The sequence below is a fragment of the Acomys minous genome (genome assembly GCF_964271855.1).
Source record: "Acomys minous genome assembly, chromosome: 4".
Lineage (NCBI taxonomy): Eukaryota > Metazoa > Chordata > Mammalia > Rodentia > Muridae > Acomys > Acomys minous.
In genome coordinates, this window is record NC_140486.1 from 29,866,755 (window position 1) to 29,887,188 (window position 20,434).

At 41.2% G+C, this 20,434-nt stretch overlaps 1 protein-coding gene and 1 long non-coding RNA gene across 4 annotated transcripts in view; one reads left to right on the plus strand and one right to left on the minus strand.

Annotated features, from left to right (window-relative positions):
- LOC311596764 overlaps positions 1–20,434 on the plus strand; it is a 98,827-nt gene that overhangs the window by 73,112 nt on the left and 5,281 nt on the right. Inside the window, exon 2 of the long non-coding RNA XR_014778967.1 lies at positions 18,526–18,673. This is a non-coding gene — a long non-coding RNA (uncharacterized lncRNA). The remainder of the gene's footprint in view (positions 1–18,525; positions 18,674–20,434) is intronic.
- CCDC192 (coiled-coil domain containing 192) overlaps positions 1–20,434 on the minus strand; it is a 191,904-nt gene that overhangs the window by 64,045 nt on the left and 107,425 nt on the right. The gene's annotated exons all lie outside the window — the stretch shown is intronic.

A 20,434-nucleotide genomic window follows, 5' to 3' on the forward strand; every position in this document is an offset into this window, starting at 1 on the left:
TCAAAGTGGATTTGCTTTGTCAGAACTGGACTCATCTGCAGTGCTGGAGCCATTGTTTGTTAGGACAAGTGCTGCTTTCGCACATTCGTGTTGCGTTTGGGTAGCTGCCTTTCCACCGGAGAGCTCACCTTGTCAAGTCTCTGTGGCTGATAATTAAGAAGCCCAGAAAAATGAACAAATAACATTGCTTGTCAGACACAAATCTTGAGATAGGGAAGGAATGCTCACTATGAAAGAACCCACTCTTCCTGGCCTCTGAAGGGCAGGCACTGAGGCCACAGGGAGTCGGCCTCTTAGAGTAAAAAGCCAGTGAAATCAATTAGTCAAACATAGGCTTAGAGACACACAGCTTTCTGGTTTCAAAGGTGGGTGATGGGGCTAGGGGTGTAGGCAGGTGGGAAAGCATATGCATGAAAGCAAGGGTTCCGTTGCCAGCGTGCAACAGCACAATCAAAAGCAGATTGCCAAGCCTGGCAGGGAGCCCATGCCTATAACCCCAGCAATTCCTGGGAAGGGAAGGCCCCAGTGTCAGGTCAAAGTTATACTCAGGTACACATCAGAGATCAAAGCTAGCTTGGTCTACAGGAGACCCTCTCTTGAGAAATAAAAACAGAGATGTACTATCTTTCAGACTTAACACAGGATGATAGGAACATCATAAAATCTCAATTAATGGCATAGAGATAGCTAAAAGCAAAGAACAGTTCAAAGAAATGGTAGAAAAGGGGCCGTTCTTCAGGGAATCAGAGAGCTGGCATTTGGCAGGGCTTACCTTTGGCAATCCACTGCCCAGGTACCCCAACTTCTAAGCATCCTTGCTCATTCTGTTATGACACATCCCCCTGATTATCAGGAACTGTGCACTGGGTTGGCTGGCTGCTAAAATCCAGACCAGTAAAACCTCCTACTTTCGTCCCTCCTTCTGAGTGTCTAGTCACTAAAACCATTCATGATTTGCCTTGAGAAATAGATTAGTTCCAGAAGAGAGTGAGCTGACTGGGGAGTACGTCAGGAAACATGCTCACAGTCAGTGTTTAAATTGCCAGGCTGATGGCGTGTCTCCTGTCAGGAGCTGGCTTCAGTCAGTTGGTTTCTAAAGACCTTGTCCACCCCAGGCCAGGAGCAAGTGGGTGCCATCTGGGAGGCACGAGGCCCCTGCTGACTTTTCCTGTTGTTTTTTCAAGAGTATTCCACACTCAGACTTTTTTTTTTTAAATCAATGCCTTTATACTTTAGAACATTGAAGATAGAATGCAGACATGAACATTGAAGAAGAGGAGATGGTGTGGAGATACACAAGAGGGGGGAAGAAGGAAGAATGCACTCTAAGTAGAAAAAGAGCTGATAATGACACGTATGGCAAAGCACCGAGGCTTAGATGGAGGGGTGGGAGCAGGTGACATTAACATGCGCAGAGAAGTAGAGAGAGTGATGGACCTGTAGAGAAACAGACACGAGACACCCCGAGGGGCAGAGTGATAACGCGAGAGCCTTGTTAGCTAGATGGCACTCAGTATGACAAGGTTCCTGTGGCTCTTTAGGCTTGGGGTTGAAAAAAATATTGATGTATTAAGAATTGAAGATTGACTTTCCTCATGATTCTTTTTTTTCCCCCCCCTTTTTGAGGCAGGACCTTCCTGTGTATCCCAGGATGGCTCCAAACTTGAGATCGTCCTTATTGATGGGTGAACATTTTATTAATTCCTTTTTTTTTTTTGAGACAGGGTTTCTCTGTGTAGCCCTGGCTGTCCTGAACTAACTTTATAGACCAGGCTGGCCTTGAACTCACAAAGATCCGTCTGCCTCTCTGCCTCCTGAGTGCTGGGACTAAAGGAGTGCATCACCACCGCCCGGCCATTTGATTAATTCTTAATAGTCTATGTTCACTTTCTAATTATTTGTAAGAAGACAAGTATTTTTTTAGAGGCATTTCTTAAAATAGGCATTGATCATAGCTAAACAAAATAATAAGTAAAAGCGACCTGGGGAATATTATACATGGTGAGCTATATTACGTGAGCTACATATGGTAAACTATAGCCATGAGCTGGTATGATTCCATTAGTTAGGGAGAGTCATGGTGGTATTCTGGCAAGACAATACAGTGCAAGAACCTGTGATTTAGATATAGTGCATCTCAATATCAACTAAGACTGTCAACCTTTCCCCTTTTTGATTTTATTTTTATTTCTTGCTGTTTGAGGTTAGATCCTTTCCTACACTAAGAATGAGCTATGCCCCTAACCCCTCAACTATTCACTTAAGATATTTTTACTTTAAAAATATAATTCCAAGAACTATATTGTTCTTCTCTTAAAGTAGTTATGTGCCGACCTTTTCTTATTATTGTAACATTTGTCTGCTTGCCTTATGACCTAATGGGGGGAAATTGAGGCTGTTTTGTTTGGAGAAAAACAGTATCCAAGGGCAGGCATGACAGTTGACTCCAGTTATCTGAGGGGACTATTCAAGGGGAGAGGAAGTTGAGTCAAACTGTGTTGTTCTAGAGATAGCATGAAGAACAATGGGGGAAAACATGAGGAGGCAGGTTTTGGCAGGACATGAGAAAACACTCCCCAACAATTGGAGCCGCATCCACGGTAAGGTAGGATGGGTCCTGGCGAGGACATGCCTCTCTGGGAATGATGAAGCAGAGGCAGGAGGGACATCTCCAGGCAGGCCCGCGGTAACTCTGGATGCTAGGTCAAGAAGTAATTCTGAGTTTGGTTCACCTGCTTGCTCTTCCCCAGTTCTTTCCACCTCTGGTTCCTCCCACTCACAGAAAGGGCATGTACAGGTGAGAAGAGGCCAGCCTCTGGAGCCTGGAGGGCCATTTGAGTCATCAGGGGCAATTTAAACATGATGCTGGCATGTGTGAGAAAGTGGAAAAGAAGGCCTGAGCTTCCTTTAGACTTTGCAAATGATGTGACTGAAAACATTAATTTTGTTACTGAGCTACAGGACAAATAGGGGAAATTACATTTACATTAAAATTTGAACAACAGCAGCAACAACAAAACCCTAGGTTGGTTGCCTAAGGTTTCTGTTGGAAACCTTTGCTTAATTAAACACCCTTTAGAATAGCTTAACATCTTTGTCTCCCCCCTCTGCCCCCCCCCACCGCTTCTCCAGACAAAACTACAATGTGTTATTAATTCATAGCTTTAACTCAGCCCTTTGGGTAGTTCGAAGAATTAAGTTTTGCCAATGTATTTTTATTAGTCAGGGACATCAAATGATTTCAACAATGACAATATTTTCCTTTGCTTTTCTTGGCACTCACTAGCCAGGCAACCCAAGTTTTGTATTTGAATTTAATGGAGTCTGTTACGATCTCCCTAGTAACCAGGGAGTCTCTTTAGTCATTACTGAAAGGATAGGAAAGCTTGTATTACTTGGAGCTAAATTCCTATTACTTTGCCGTTTTCCTATTTCTCCCAAAGGGTGGAAAGAGGGAGGAAATCATGTATTCGTGCAATGTTTTGAAAAGGAAATATTTATCTGTATCATATTGCTGAATGGCTTGTATTATAACAAGTCAAGAAATAGCCAGGGAACTATTTATAGAGGAGTTTCAACACAGAGCTGCTAGTGATATTTTAAATTTCTGAGTATTTCCACATACTTTGAATCATAGTCTTGTCTTGTGCAGCTGGGCCTTGTCACTTAACAGCCATGGGAAAGCGGGCCAGCCACATGTGCTCACTGCTCCATCCCTGTTGTGGTAATCAAATGACATAACACATAGATGTGCATCTGTGTTTCCAGTAGTGTGATGTCTGTTTTGATCGTTGTTCCTTGGAAGATATAGGACAGGTTTCAACCCTTCCCTAGCAGATGAACACATCTTTAAAAAAGATGTCTCTTTCAGTCTTTGTAAGGAGTGAATCTGTACCAATTTGAAAGCAAGACTTTGCTTTTCATAATTTTCTGCACGGTTGCCTTGATTTCTTTCTTACTATGTATGGGTAGACAAAATGTTCCCCCCACAACATACATGTGAATAGCCTGAGCCTCTCTTTAGCCAGCCCTGGCCTGATGCCTTGGTGAAGCTCAGGCTGCCTATGTAGAATGAGTTGAGGGGTGTTCGGACCTCCAGCTCATACCCCCGGGGGCAACATTTTTGTCTCCACCACAGCAAATATTTTTCCCACGTCCTAAATCTATCTGGCTCATCCCACCTTCATTTCTTATATCACAAAGATGAAAATATTGTCTACAGATGACCACTAATGAAATGCTAAATACCAAGGGTATAGGACAGAATTGGACTTTGATTGCCGAATGCAGAGTTCAATTTCTCCTTTCAATCTCTTTCTGGTTAATAACAGAAGTGGTGAAAGTATAGTAGTGTTTGGGTAGAGCTTGGATTAGAAATCAACTTCATATCTTCTCTTGTGTCTGTATTCATCACAGCCCAAGGGGACCATTTTCAAGTCCAGGGATAGCAACTGTGAGTCTTGTATCTGTTCTTTGCAGGACTTGCAGGCCATATTCAGAAATTCCTTCACACTGCATTGTAAACATACCCTCCATCCAATAGACCCCATTTCCAGGGCTCACTGGTGAGCTTAATTGTCACTCAACCTGTATCCCTGCAGGTAGGTGAGAAAACTGAGCAAGTGGAGTCCCAGCGGACCTAATCTTTGTCATAGACTAAGTAGTAAAATGGGCTTGAACCTAGATCCTTTCTCATTTTTTCCAATAGCAATGGGAGACATTGTTAGTCAGTAGCCCTGCTGATATTTTTATAAGTTAATTAAAAGTAACTTAATAAACTTGGTTATAAAAACAGTTTTAAAGTGATGTTGGGAGGCATCTGTAGGATGGTTGCTGTGTAAACCTAGAAATTAAATGAAATATTTGACAAACCCAAATAATAAAAGAAAAGAAAACTGAAGACAAGCTGGTCAAGGGTCCGTGAAGAGTTGACATACAAAGTCTTAGGCCTCAGCATGGCTTGTGCCAGGCACCTGTGCTTGTATGGCCTCTGGCAGATGCCAGGAGCACCAGACTCAAAGACCAGAACCAGCATTTTTCTTCCAGTTCTTCGCAGTACCCCTCCCTCCCAACTTTGTTATTTGTACTTATCTCACTTGACGGGAGAAAATATACACAATACATTTGAATTATTCCCCAAACTTAATATGTTTGGGATTTCCAGTGACAAAGCAATCTTAGTGATTAAACAAGCAACTGAGCTTTGTACAGGGAAGGGCTGCTCTATAGTAATACTCAAGTCTCAATTTCTTTTCTCTGTGATAAAAGCAAAACAAAACAAATCAACAATTACAGATATAGGAGAGGATTTCCAGTTGACATCCTAGCTTCCAGAGTGCCAGTATAAGTATCTATTTAATACAAATTACAGATGAATACAAACTAAAGAGGAATTATACACCTTGGAGAGGATTTTTATGACAAGGGAGTACTTTCTAACAGAACAACTGTATTGAATTTTTGCAACAGACAATAAGCTGCCCTTCCCTTCCTGTGGCATACAGCCCATTGCCGGGAATTTTCTAGAAAGAAACGAACACTTATTGACCCTCTGTAGCACACCACACATAGCTCTGGGAATTCCATATGCATGGCTCATTTCATATTTATAGCCATCCAGTGAAACTGGACTATTGTTATTCTCATTTTAGACCCAAGTACAGAGTCATAGAGAGGTTAAAGTAAATCGCTCAAAGTGAAGATTTGAATGCACATGGTCTATTAACACTCCACCACCTAACACCAGGGCAAACTGCTTAGCGTGGACCACTCCAAATCTACACTTTTCTAGTGGAAATGGAAGTGCTTTGTAGCTCCTGACTGTGGAATCCTGACACTATGAACCTGACCACAGAGTGAGACCTGGGAAATCGTATGAGACCATCAAACCCTAGAATAACACAGACTTGGATGCGCTTTTAGAGTCTAGTTGCAGCCCTAGTACTTTGGAAATCTAGGAGTAAGCATAGAGGAAAATAAAGCAAGTTGCCCCTAATATAACTACAGGGAGCAGTTCTCAGAGCCAGGGGTCCTGAGGTCCATCTCCATTCCGTCTCCTAGGCCAATATTATGTTGCTTTCTGGCCAGAAGGGCTTAAGAGCAATTGGATAGCTATACAATTGCAACTCAGAGCTGTATTTAAAATCCCTCAAGTTTAAGGATCCAGTATCAGAAATATTAGGACTCCAGACAAGTGTATACATGCATACAGAGAGAGAGGAGAGAAAGGAGAGAGAGAGAGAGAGAGAGAGAGAGAGAGAGAGAGAGAGAGAGAGAGAGAGAGAGAGAGAGAAAGACACAGACACAGAGACACAGACACAGACACAGACACAGACACAGACACAGACACAGACACAGACACAGACACAGACACAGACACAGACACAGAGAGACAGACCGAGACAGATCGAGACAGACAGACAGAGACAGAGACAGAGACAGAGACAGAGACAGAGACAGAGAGAGATTACTCATTGTAGAAAGAAAAATCTAGGCATCTGACTTCTTGGTAACTTGAAAGAAGTAAGCTCTGGGCTGGGGCTGTAGTTCATTGGTAGACTGTTTGCCAGTTATGTTGGAGGCCCAGAGTTTAAAGGCCAGTACTGCAACCTCTCCACCAAAGAAAAAAGCAGGATCCATCTCCAAGAAACTTGCTCTGAACAGTGTTAGGCCGTGTGTTACATTATACTATGGAGGATGCTCTGAGACTGAGGAGGCAGGTTTGCCTGTTCTTTGTGCATTACAGCCTCAGTTTTCTTACCTAGATAAGATCAGTCAAGCTGACAGTTGTGATTTTTTTTTTTTAAGAAAGAAGCTATTGAATGATAACTATGATTTTGGCTCAGTCCAGGAAAAAGAAAGCAAAGTGTTCACGGGGATCTCACGAAAAGAAAATGTGGGCAGTGCCGTGAATGCCAAGTTTACTTGGTCTCACCATTTCAAACCACACCCTATGAGCAGAGAGAAGTGCATTGTCACACCTAACCGAGCCTGGTAGGAAGCTGTGTCTAACTCCAATGCTCCCTGGGAAAAGAGAGAGCCCAAAGGGCCCAAGCTATACATGAAGCAATTTCATTTTCTCAGCCCCACCTTTACAGGTGCTGGGATCATTAGCAAACAGCCCCAAGTGACGTGGGTGGAACAGAACAGAAACCAGAGAGGAGAGATTATTCACATGGTGAAGATTAATTCCCTTATCTGCCCTGCAAGAGAGATGCTAAGTCCTCTAACATGATTACAAAATAATGATGCGCTTTGCTATGCAATTACTTTATAATTAGGCAGATTTTATTTATCTTTTTTTCCTGGACTCTGGCACACCATCTAAACTTGAAGAAAAACATCTTTCTAGAAGGGAACCAGCAGATATTGGCCACCTGTATCCTGTCTTGACTCCCATAGCAGAAGAGCACATTCAAGGGCTGGAAAATCAAGATCTTAGGCATCAAGCTGTTTCAGTGACTTTTAAGGATATTTTTTCCAGGTAATTCAGACAGCCTAATTAAGTTAATATTCCCAGTCAATAGCTCTTTTTTGCAAGTCTCACTTTGCCCCTAAGTGGTAAGCAACAGAGGGTACCTGCTCATTGCATATAAGTCCTGACCTTAAAACAATTCTGCAGTGATCAAGAGCCTCAAGTAGAAAACAGAAAAGTACTGTTAGGATGAGGACAGTGACCGCTCAGCGCTAAACACCTGCAGACACTGCAGAAGAGAAACCAGAGAGCATGGCCGAGTAGGACATTTTCTGTGCTATGGATTGTTTCCCTGTGAAATGCAATATTTCAAAACAATCACTATTTTATGACAGAAATCTTTGGTTTAAAATGAAATGTACAGGTTCTCATGTGAAAAGTTTTATGCAAAAACTGTGTAGCGGTGAGTGGTTAAAACATGGCTGAGCAATGTATAAACTGAGAATATAACTGGCTGTGTTATTATTTTGGATTTTGGTTCTTGTTTTGTTTTTGTTTTTTGGTTTTTTTTTTTTGGGACAGGGTTTCTCCGTGTAGCCTTGGCTGTCCTGGACTCACTTTGCAGACCAGGCTGGCTCCAAACTCACAGAGATCCGCCTACCTCTGCCTCCCGAGTGCTGGGATTAAAGGCCTGCGCCACCATGCCTGGCTGGATTTTGGTCCTTTATAGGTAGAGTTTCTGAGATCCTAATCAGTTCTTGGCAACAAATCATCCTGGAACATGATTTTATAGTAAAAGCTTCAAGGCAACCACTTAGTAGTTACAATTAAATGAGCAATTTGTCAATTCTTTAAATTTTTAATTGCTTTAATCTTATATGTTTGGAACAAAAGCAGTTTCATAGGGGGCAAGAGTCTCAATTAAGATTTCCACTAATGAACTAACTACTTCTTACCAGTTCCATTGCAAGCACTTTTTGAAAGTAGAGTTTTCTAAACCTAGAGATGATAGGACGGTGGAATAAGCACCTGGGGACCCTAGAGTTGAATGAAACATGGGCAATGCAGTGCACATCTGGAGCCCCATCACACCTGGGGCCCCTGGAGATGAATGAAACGTGGGCAATGCAGTGCACATCTGGAGCCCCATGGTCTCATCAGACTCAACAAGAAGCATGAGATGAGCTCAGAGGTGATGGCCAGCCTGAGCAATGCAGAGAGATCCTAGCTCTTAAGAAAAATACAGATTATGAAAAATAAAAAGTTAGAGATGATGGAAGAAGTCACACTGGCTTGAGATCCCTCATGTCTACTGAAACTTGTCATTTCTTCTCTGTAGAAATGGCTCAGCTCTTGGGGGAAAGGCCTCAACATTAAGCAATAACTGCAAACCTAAACAGTTTTATCCCTATCTTCAACATCCCAGATATGACTTAAGTATAATTCCATATTGCTTGGGAGACTTCCCTGGTTCACATCAAGAAACCACATGCCTTGGTGTTGAGATTAAAATATCGGGACTCATGCATAGCTGTTTTAACACACTGCTTAAAACAAGTTACTTTCAGAATCTGTCTGTGAATTGGTTTGCACACCACGACCTGATAAAAAATGTGCTCAGGAAAAAAACCCAAAACGTGCTCGACACCTGCGGATAGAGTGAGGAGTAAAAGATCGGGACGGTGTGGTGGTGATGTAAACTTTCGCTTTGGAGGTATCAGCAAGTTTCAGATTGCATATTTTAACGAGTCTAAACAAATGCCCTTGCTAAAAAACAACTCATCAGATGAAAATTTTTCCTGGCTTCGCGGGTCTCAAGGGTCTGCCTCACATGTCACTTCACCCTCTACAAGGTGCTGTCTTGAATTCCATTACAAACTTAGCAGGGTGATGATTGTATATGAATCTGAACTCTTTGGTGAAGATCTGTAATTAACTATAGGAGTCATGACTAGCAGGTCTCCATGCCTGTTCCCATCAACACGCCCTCCTCTCAGATGTGCCAGGATAACCGTAGGGAGGGGAATGTGTGGACTTGGCTGAGTACCACTTGCCACATCTCTTACTTGTTGTGTCACAGTTTCCCAAAGCCTGAGATAGTGAGGTTTAGGGATAATCATGCCAGCTATTTGTCAATAAAAGCTTGAAGATTTCACAACAGACTCATAATAAATTGCTTGCTTTCTTCTTGACCCAGAAAACCCATGTGTGCTGGTTAAATTTGGGAGGTGTGTGTGCCATATGCAGGGAGGTAAGAAGACAATTTTATGAAAAAAAAATCCTTCTACTTTTACGTGGTCCTGAGGATCAAACTCAGGCCACCAAACTTGTATCAGAGTGTTTGCATGATGAGCCATCTGGCCTAGGCCACATTTTGTTTATCTATTGATTCATGGATTGATCCCATGTTTTGCATTGGATAAAGGATGTATGTATGTATGTATGTATGTATGTATGTATGTATATATGTATATATATATATAATTTTGAGATCATTATATACTCACATTTCTCCCTGCCCCTTCCTCCCTCCAGACAATTCCATACATCCCTTTCTGCTTTCTTTCAAACTCATGGCCTATTTTTCATTAACAGTTATTGCATGTCTATATGCATAGGTATATGTATGTGTATATACATGTACATGTGCATATGTATGTGAATGTGTATGTGTTTACATATTCCCACATGTAATCTGCTCAGTCTACATACTGTTACTTGTATTTGTTTTCAGGGCTGACTGTTTGGCATTGGATTGTGTGTGCTTTCTCTGGGGAAGACTATTTCTCCCACTCTCAGCATTCCTTAGTTGTCTGCAGGTCTTTGTGTAGTGATGTGGAGGGTTGAAGCCTCATGGGCTTTTTCTCATAGAGATATCTCTTGAAACAATGATCATGGTAGTACAATAATTGCAATATTTTTATAGATGAACTGAAACGCTTTATCTTTTCTTATAAAGTTCATTCTAATTTCTCCTGAATATTTGGATTTTGTTTTTTGTTATCTATTAAAATGTTGCTTTCAAAATGGCAAGGCACTTTGAAGTCATCTTAGATCTCATTGCATTATTCTGGTAAATTTTGTTGGCATGCAATAATTGTACATTATTTTGTTTTTTGTGTTTAGATATATGATCAAGCTATGTATCCAAAGCTGGCCTTGAACTTACTGCCTCAGTCTCCTGAGTACTAGAATTGCAAGCATATACAATCATACCCACATCACTAATTATATATGTAGATAATGTCCAATGATCAAATCAGGCTAACTAGTATTTCCATTACTTTATCATTTATGTTGTGAACTTTTAAACTTCTTCTATTTCCTTGTTAAGTAAATAATAAATTGTTATAAACTATACTTACCCTACTGTATTCCAGCTCACTGAAACTTACTTCTCTTATGTAACTGTCCTTTTAAGATACTTGTTATCCAGTCTTTCTCTTTATTCTCTTTGGTCTCTATTCTGACATTGATGACCACTATCCTACTTTCTACTTATGAGCTCATGTATTTATCTTCCACATATGAGTAAGAATATGAATTATTGTCTTTTTGTGGCTGGCTTATTTCACAGAATGATGTCCTGAAGCATCGTTCATATTGCAACAAATGACATGATTTCATTTTTTTTTATGGTGGAATAATATTTAATTGGGTATATTTTTTACATTTTATTTATTGATCCATATATTGATGGACACCTTAGATGATGTCATACTTTGGTAGCCAAAAGTAGTGCTTCAATAACCGTGGAAGTATGTGTTTCTCATTGAGTCACCAACTTTGCCTCTTTCTGATGTGTATCCATTGGTGGGATTTCTAGACTATGTATTAATTCTTTTCCTATATGAGCCACCATACTATTTTATACCAGTAGTGAATGAGATTTTCTTTCTTCTATCCCTATCTGTTTTCTTATTATAGTTGTTCTAAATGAGATGAGATGACTGATAACCCATTCTGAGTTGCATTTCCTGATGGTTAGTGATACTGAGCATTTCACATACAGTTTATAAATATTTTCTTCTTTTCTGTTGCTAACTATCCACTTGGTTGACTATTTTCTTTGCTATGAAGACATTTCTTAGTTTGACTTAATCCTATTTTCAATAATTGTTTTAACTATAGCTTAATGACTAAGGCTGGGCTCTTTATAAAGAAAAGAGGTTTATTTTAGATCACAGTTTTGAAAGGTTGAGGGTATGGCACTGACATTAATCATCTCCATTCCGGTGAGATTTTTATGGTGGATGGTGTCATACAGGTGGGAATTTGTGCAAAGAGCAACCACGTCACTAGACAGCAAGCCAAATAGGAATGCCCAGGCTTGCTGTTTTGTAACAACCTTCTCACAAGGATTAACTTACTGTCCTAAGAGAAGTATGCCAATCCCTTTGAGGAATGTGCAGCCAGTAATTTAAGGGCCCAGCAAAAGATCCCCGCTCATCTCCCAATATCACCACACTAAGGACTATGTCTCAACTGCTCAGACTGTATGGGGTAACTCTCATAGTTTGTCTGATTTTCTTTTTGTTATGTTTGTGCTTATGAGGGGTGGGTCTCATCTCAATTACACCTTATGTCAGTGTCTGGAATTGCTTCTCTTACATTTCATCTAGTAGTTTTATGGTGATTGTTTCACATCACAGATTTACAAATTAGCTTTTCTTTGTAAGCCTAATCCAGAGCCTTCCCTGGCCTTATGAAGAAATGGCCTTAGGGTGTCATCATGCCTGATATTTGTTTTATTTAGAAATGTAAAACCTAGTGACATTGAGGAGGCTCAGGTCATCATGAAGTTAATCTGATGCACTAGATAGAAAATTGATGAAATTTTACAACCATCCAGAGGTTGTTAGAAAGACACAGGAGATTGTTGTAAGGCAAACTAATTCAGTGGTAATCTTTCTTCCATATACTTTTTTCTGTCATCACCACAAACACTGAAAAGGCTTTAAAAAAACATATAGGCTCAAGTTTCTCTCCAACTATGCTTCAACTGAAGTTTGGGGTGGGATTTTAATCTGCATTTTAGGTTTCCTGGTTAGTTCTGCAGAGGCTGACTAGAGGAGAATCTGTGATGAAGATCCAGATGTTGGTCACAAGAGCTGCATGAGTATCTCTGTGAACAGCAGTGTGCTTGCACACCGGAGGGCACTTATACAGCAAAGAGTGTGTCTCAGAAAGTAGGGACAACTCTACTAATTTGCATATAGATGTCCACATGAAAACTGGGTCCATGTATTGTGGGTAGCCAATTTCAGCCTTAGACAGAAAAAAAAAAACGAGTTAAAGCAAATTTAGAAATCATAAACGTGGGAGTTAAACTTCTGATGACATAGATGAAGACAGAGTCACGAACGCCAACTTCACATCAAGTCACTGGGAACTCCGGCACTTCTTCCTTCCCTTTGAGCAAAGTGCCTCTGTCTTAATTTTCAGTCCCCACTCGTGCCTCCTTTGCAAACCTTCACAGTCCACACCAGCTAAAGAAAATCCCTGTGCCTGTTTTCACACTCATTGCCTTGTTCCGAGTTATGTTAGCGACTTCCATAAGCTTCAAAGAGACCTACCAGGGGAATTCTAAGTCCTTCCCTTAACTCTGACAGACACAGAGAGATCTGAGACAAGTGCCTCTCTCGTCTTCCAGTGCCAAATGGAAATTTTGAGATAACCTCGGGGTTTATAAATGAATAAACTCATGAGGATTAAATGCTTTGTGTCTCCAATTCAAAGTGAGCTTGACAGGAGTTCCTTAAAGAATCCTTTAAGAAATTCTCCCTTTAAAAGCTTTAAGATGTTTGTTGATTTTTTTCTTACTTAAAAAGCGGCCCATGAGCTGGGGTAGGGAGGCCAAGGCCTATAATCCTAGCATTTGAGAGGCAGAGGCAGAGGCAGAGGCAGAGGCAGAGGCAGAGGCAGAGGCAGAGGCAGAGGCAGAGGCAGAGGCAGAGGCAGAGGCAGGAGGGTGAGGAGTTCAAGGTCATCTTAGTAACATAGAACCTTTAAGGCCAGCCTGGGATGTATAACATTCTGTCTCAGAAGTAAAATGTAAAGAATAAGAGAGAGAAATAGAATACAAAGAAGAACATAATTTCTACCAAGAAATTATTGAATTATTAGAAATAAAAGAGTCTGAAAGTATTTTACATGTTCAAATGTTCGTATGTGTGTTTATATATGTAGAGGCATTGTGTGTGTATATGCATGTGCACTCAAGTGCGTGCGTGTGTATATATATATATATATATATATATATATATATATATATATATATATATATATGTATGTATATGTATATATGCAAAACCATAGGAGAGATGCAACAGATTTAATAATCTGGCATGTAATCAGGGTTTGTGACAGCCTTTGCAGGTTGACCATCAGAGTAGGTAAATCCTTTGTGCAGAGATATATGAAGCATGCCTTTGCTTGTCACAGATAGACTTGGCAAATGGAACAATGGGGTGAATGGGACAACCACAGTCCTTTGATAGTGTTTAGGATCTGTTAGATAGTGTTTAGTATGTTTACTTATGAAAATAAACTAAAAATACTCATACATTCCATTGACAACTGTAACAACTATCATGAAGGAGTATCATGTATCCAAATAGATTTTCGTAAAATAAGTGACTTTGGTAAGGATATTGGAAAAGTCCTTCATAGTTTAAGGAGTTATGAAAAAGATTCTAAGTAGAATAAAAGTACACTGAATTGGATGAAGCAAACACTAAATCTGATTAAACGTGTAAAGTCTTGTGATAGAAAGACAAAGGATGCATGGAAGGGTCTGGAAGAAACCCAGGACTCTCCAGATGAGAGTGAGAGGCCATGGAGATAGATAGGAGGCCTGTGGGTGATGCTGAAAGTGATAAGAGGGAACTGAAATATCTTTACAAGCAACCAATAATGATAGCACCTATAATTTAGTAATTACAACAGCTGACACTTATCCAGCATTCACTATGCACTAGGCAACATTCTGGATGTTTGTCATGTACCATCTCATTCACACACTGAACAACTCATGGGGAAGATGCTATTGAGAGAGCAAAAGGACTTGTAGCCGTCACACAGAGGGTTAACTGGACATGGAAACATTGCTGGACTATATTGTCCAGCTGTTTGGTCAAGCACTACCTTGGATGGTGATCCACTTACCTGTGGATATGATTAACCTTTACAACCAGTTGACTTTAAGTAAAGAATATTATAATGTGGATGGGCCCCAAGCAATTATGTGAGGCTCTCAAAAGAGAAGATTCAAGTTTCTTGAAGAAAAAGCAATCCTGCCTCAAGACACCACCACAGAAATCCTGTTGGGAGTTTCCAGCTCACTGCTTCAAACTGAAGATTTAGAACTCAAAACTACAGCATCAACTCTTCCTCAAATTTCCAGTGTGCTGCCCAGAGTGACGGAGCTGTACAGTCAATGGTAACAGGCCCGAGCATTGTGTGAGCCAACTCGTCCCCCCATATAGTCATCTCCTCTCCCCCAGATTGGTGTTCATATATTCACTTCAAGTTTCCATGAACAGACTTAAGTAAGTCAACGCAGAATGGATTCAGATGAATAGCAAAAAGGAAATAAATTCAGTAATTTAGGCATATTACGATGGCATCAACCAGAGAAGTTGAAAGAAGAGAATGAATTGTAGAGATATTTAGAAGTCAATCTCAGTAAGATTTTGTTAATGTTTTAAGTAAGGGATGCAGGGGTGTAAGAGTATGAAAAATGAGTCCTGGTCCTCAGTTATGCAAGTGAGAGAATTATAACTGTCCAGCGAGTTGAGGAGCCTGTAAGATAATGATGTTCATGTGTGTGGTGGGATGGTATTAGCACCATGCATCTCTAACTGTGATGTGAAGAATTTAAGTTGACTTAAGATTTGAAATTCCATAGGAACATATTAATAGGAATCTAACTTCACGAATATGATATTCAGTCACATTATGGAGGCCTAGGCTGGACAATATAATTTAGGAAGTCATCTAGCAAAGAGTGGTACTAAGATGTTTCATTGGTGAGTTTGCCAGTGGAGATGTAGAGTGGAAAGAGAAAAAGGACGAAGAGTGACCATTGAAGAACTCAAAGGTGGTGAAGGAAAAGGAGGATGAAGCTACTGAAAACCAATGAATGGAAAGGTGAAGGAAAGGGAAGGATATCTAGATAGTGTTAGGATGAACCCAGAGGAAGATACTGCTTCTAGGAGGCTATGGTACTGTTCACCAATGAGAGCTCAAGTGCGATGCAATCTAAAACATTCATAGGGGTCAGTGAAGGGGAGACTCTGGGGAACTGGGTGGGATTGTAGAGAGGACACATTGAAAAGTAAGTGGGACATAGATACATAACCAGAGAGATCTTGGACGATTACATCCCCTGAAAAGGTTGTCTCTGCATACTGACTGTGAGGTTGAGGGAGAGGCCTGGGAGGGGGAATTCACACTCGCCATGCTTTTGACACTCTGTTTAGTGTACATTGAGGAATATATTGTCAATAGCAGTTAAGAGTTTAGTAAATGGAAACCACTGTCTATACAACTTTTTGAGTGCTTAAATAAGAGCAGAGCTTGAAAACCAGAGAATACTGACATTTTTTCATGTTGTATACATGGAAAATAATAATTTTTAAGGGACAGAAAGAGTTGCATTTCAGATGTCATTTGGGGGCATAGATGAATCAACCCATAAAATTAGGTGGCAATCCAGTGGATTTTCCACTGGTTGCAAATTGGAGAATATTCTAGTGGAAGGTAAACAGCTGGGCTGGGGCAAAAACTGAGATGTTTGGAAAGTATAAGCATAAATACACATATACACATACTGTGGGGGTGGTTTGCTGTGATTAAGCCTTGAAAAAAGAACAGAGAACGGGTGGTGGTTAACAAACAGGTAAGAACCAGATGGGAAAGCCCCAACCATTTACAGAAGCTTCCAAAGTGTCCATCTACCCTGTAGTAGCAGATCACCCTCAATGAAGAGCAAACTTAATGCCAAACACCAAAGATGACTAAAGGCTTGTCTGAGGTTCACTAGAGTTGGTTCCTTAGGATAATAAACAATGCAGTGGTGACAGATGATCAGATTCCACTGAAATATGTGGCTCTTAGGACTACCATGTTTCCTGGGAGTGTACATGTATGACTTGGTTTGCATTATTTGTACTCCATATTTTCCCTATGTGAGAAAATACTATAGAAATCTCTCTTACACCGGGCTAAACAGGTGTCTCTCTCGGGAACTATACATCCTTGTCAGCCTATCATGATTAAAAATAAAAGAATATATTCTTTGTGCTCTAAATTTTTCAAAGATTAGAGTAATTAAGCCAAACGCAACAGCAATTGCTACCTGCCAAAGGGTGATAGGTTTTGGGTGAACCAGACTGTCAGTAGTAAGAGAAGGGGAAAGTTATGGGGATGACGCAGTGGTGTTTGCAGTCTGGGGTTGATTGCTGTACAAAACATTTGCCCACAAAATAATGATTCCTGACTTCAAGACTTAGAGAAGGAGACACAAAACTAGTGTTCAGGTGTAATTTCAACTGTTCAGTTTGCAATTCAGTTTGGAACCAGTCATAAAACTGGTTTAATTTTTTATAACCATAAATATTTACAACTCTTGACATATCACAGCCTATCTAGAACCAATTCCTGGAACACAAAGTTCTCTGGCATACCAGTTGGTAAACCCTGAGATAGAGAAATAACTACATGGATTTGTGGGCTCTGGACAAGCCATTTCATTTAACCTGAGCTTTGCAATCTTGTTCAAATATTGACAGGAAGGATCAGGTTGAAAGGATGTAATTTAAATATACAAGAAAGAAATGAATAGTTGGTAATCTAAGATTCCTGAGATGGTGGGAGAGGAAGAGATTCAAAGCAAGGTGAACATTGTCTCAGAAGACAGGCACACCTGTCTGTGTGGTGACAGGAGGACAAATAGTCCCATCTAACAATATTTCTCAGGAACATTTCCCACTCTCTGATGAGTAAAGAGATGGGCAGTGGCTAGACAAGCCCAGATCCTCCATCAGCGTTTCAGACACCCCAGCGTGTGAAGCTGTCACTGAGGCCACAGGGGATAAGAGTGTTTATTATGGTTCCCGTTGCCTTTGCTGCTTTGCAGGGTGCAATGTGCTGCTTCCCCTCTCTGTACCTCCAATCCCCATTTCTGCATCTCTAATTTCTAACTCCAAGCCTTGGGAATGCATGGCAGCCTCGTCATACGCTTTCTCCTTGGCTGTGAGGGAAGCTGGGAGGTGATAAGGTGGTTGGCTTACAGAGTGGGCTCTGCTTCCACTGGAGATCTTTGAAAGAGAGATTTCTCTCTCATAGGTTAAAAGGGGACTCTGGGTAGTAAAAAAATGTTCAAGACCCATGGAATGCCAGTGTGGGAAGTAGTCAAGGTGCCATATTGAGGCAGGTGCATTTTTGGGCATTAGTTATAGGAGTATACTTGAGAGAGTCACTGTTCTCATTTTGTAGAGATGAGGATGGAGTGCTGCTAGGCAAATGATCCAACAGTAGAGATGCATCCCCTATGAGGGTATTTTCAAATATTCTTTCTCTAGGCGAAATCCTTTACTGAGCCAAGGCACTCAGTTAAGCAACTGTTTGACTATGGCTGCATTTTAGCCCTCCCCTTTTCTCTCCTGCCAAGATCACTTGCCCAGTTCTAGGGAATGTCCCTGATGACCTCACCTGCAAGATAAGGGGATTAGACATGATCATAAAACCACTTGTAGAGAAATGACAGATCCAGGCGGTTGCACTGATCTCCAACTGTATCATCTATAAGGCTTTTATTTTATAGCTAATACTAAAACCATAAACTCTTGCCTTGCATCCAGTTGACATATTATCAGCTAAAACCCTTTTAAAAGTGTTTTGCTACTATTCTTCAGATAGGGATCCAAGTAGGTAGCAAGTAGATTAGCGAGATGAACATAGTCTAGTGGTCTAATTTTCACTCAAGACATAGAAGTCTAATCCCCGACACACATAAACCACTCAGTTGGGAGCACTTGGGCTTTTATGAGTTGTAGAAGCATGGCGATAGGTTAACTAATCTCACAATGATATTTGTGTTCCCACAGGAGCAAAGTCAACTCTGTCTACACCCTTGAATTTAAGAGGCCATCTTACAGGAATCCTTGAGTAGAAATGAGCCATGTATACCAGTCCTCTTGAGGCATCCCTAGGCCAGAATGACCAAAAGTGGTGAGAATTCAGCTCCTGGAGCCTGTGAGTAGTACCTGGGATGGCAGGACCAGGATCAGCTCCTGGAGCCTGTGGGTAGCACCTGGGATGACAGGACCGGGATCAGCTCTTGGAGCCTGTGGGTAGTACCTGGGATGACAGGACCAGGATCAGCTCCTGGAGCCTGTGGGTAGTACCTGGGATGACAGGACCGGGATCAGCTCTTGGAGCCTGTGGGTAGTACCTGGGATGACAGGACCAGGATCAGCTCCTGGAGCCTGTGGGTAGTACCTGGGATGACAGGACCGGGATCAGCTCCTGGAGCCTGTGGGTAGTACCTGGGATGACAGGACCGGGATCAGCTCCTGGAGCCTGTGAGTAGTACCTGGGATGACAGGACCAGGATCAGCTCCTGGAGCCTGTGAGTAGTACCTGGGATGACAGGACCGGGATCAGCTCCTGGAGCCTGTGAGTAGTACCTGGGATGGCAGGACCAGGATCAGCTCCTGGAGCCTGTGGGTAGCACCTGGGATGGCAGGACCAGGTCATAGAACTTTAGGTAGGATCCTGAGCAGAACAAGGCCATAAACATATGATTACCAGAACTAAACTCAAGGTAGAGTGTAGATAAGAATTTTTAATGTTTATATAAACATTTGTATTATATCTGGGTTTTTTTTTGTTGTTTTTTGTTTCTTTTTGTTGTATGTTTTTGTGAGTGCAGGTGGGTACATGTGTGGAGGCAAGGGGACAGCCTCAGGGTTATTCCTCAGACACTGACTTCTTCTTCTTCTTCTTCTTCTTCTTCTTCTTCTTCTTCTTCTTCTTCTTCTTCTTCTTCTTCTTCTTTTCTTTTTCTTCTTCTTCTTCTTCTTCTTCTTCTTCTTCTTTTCTTTTTCTTCTTCTTTTCTTCTTCTTCTTCTTCCTCTTCTTCTTCCTCCTCCTTCTCCTCTTCCTCCTCCTCCTCTTCTTATTCTTCTTATTCTTCTTCTTATTCTTATTATTAATGATACAGGGTTCTCAGTGGCTTGAACACTTCTAGAAGGCTAGACTAGCTGGCCAGTGATCTATCTATCTCCTCCTCATTGGTGCTGGGGATTACAAGCATGTGTCACCTCATCTAGCATTTTTGTGTAGTTTATGAGAGTTCAGACTCAAATCCTTATGCTTGCAAAGCAAGCACTTTACCAACTGGACCATCACCACAGCCCCAAGACTTTACTTTTATTAAATATTCTTCTTCTGGCAGAACTAGAGTTACTCAAACTTACATAAATAATGGTTCCCTTTTTTTCCAGAATGAATTACTTGTCTCTGGAGACTTAGCAGCAGCTAACCCTAATGAACTCTGTCGTCTTTGTATACATTTTATATGTATAAACTCACAAGTTCATCATAAGAAGTAAGTGGGATAGAGACTCTTGTCAGCATTCTTATTTTGTAGTTGAGGAAGCCAGTCACAGAAGACTGGCTATGAGATTTAAAGAGGCCACACTCCACCAGTGGCAGAGAGCTAGCTCCACAGTTTTCAGGCCAAAAAAAAAAAACTAGCTCTGGGTTGAGCTCTTAAGTGCTGTGCCAGCCTGGTGTCAGGAAGAGAGCAACCCAGTCTCTGGAGTCATGAAGAGAGCAACCCAGACTTTTCCGGGAAGAAAGGACAAAGGCTAGAAGAAATGAGGTCAGGAGTTGGATAACCAAGGATGCGAGTAAATGTGGCCGAAAACATGGAAAATAAAGAGATGGAAAAGGACCCAGGAAATTGCAGACTTTATTCTCAAGTTCAGCAATGGCTAAACTCTTTTGTAG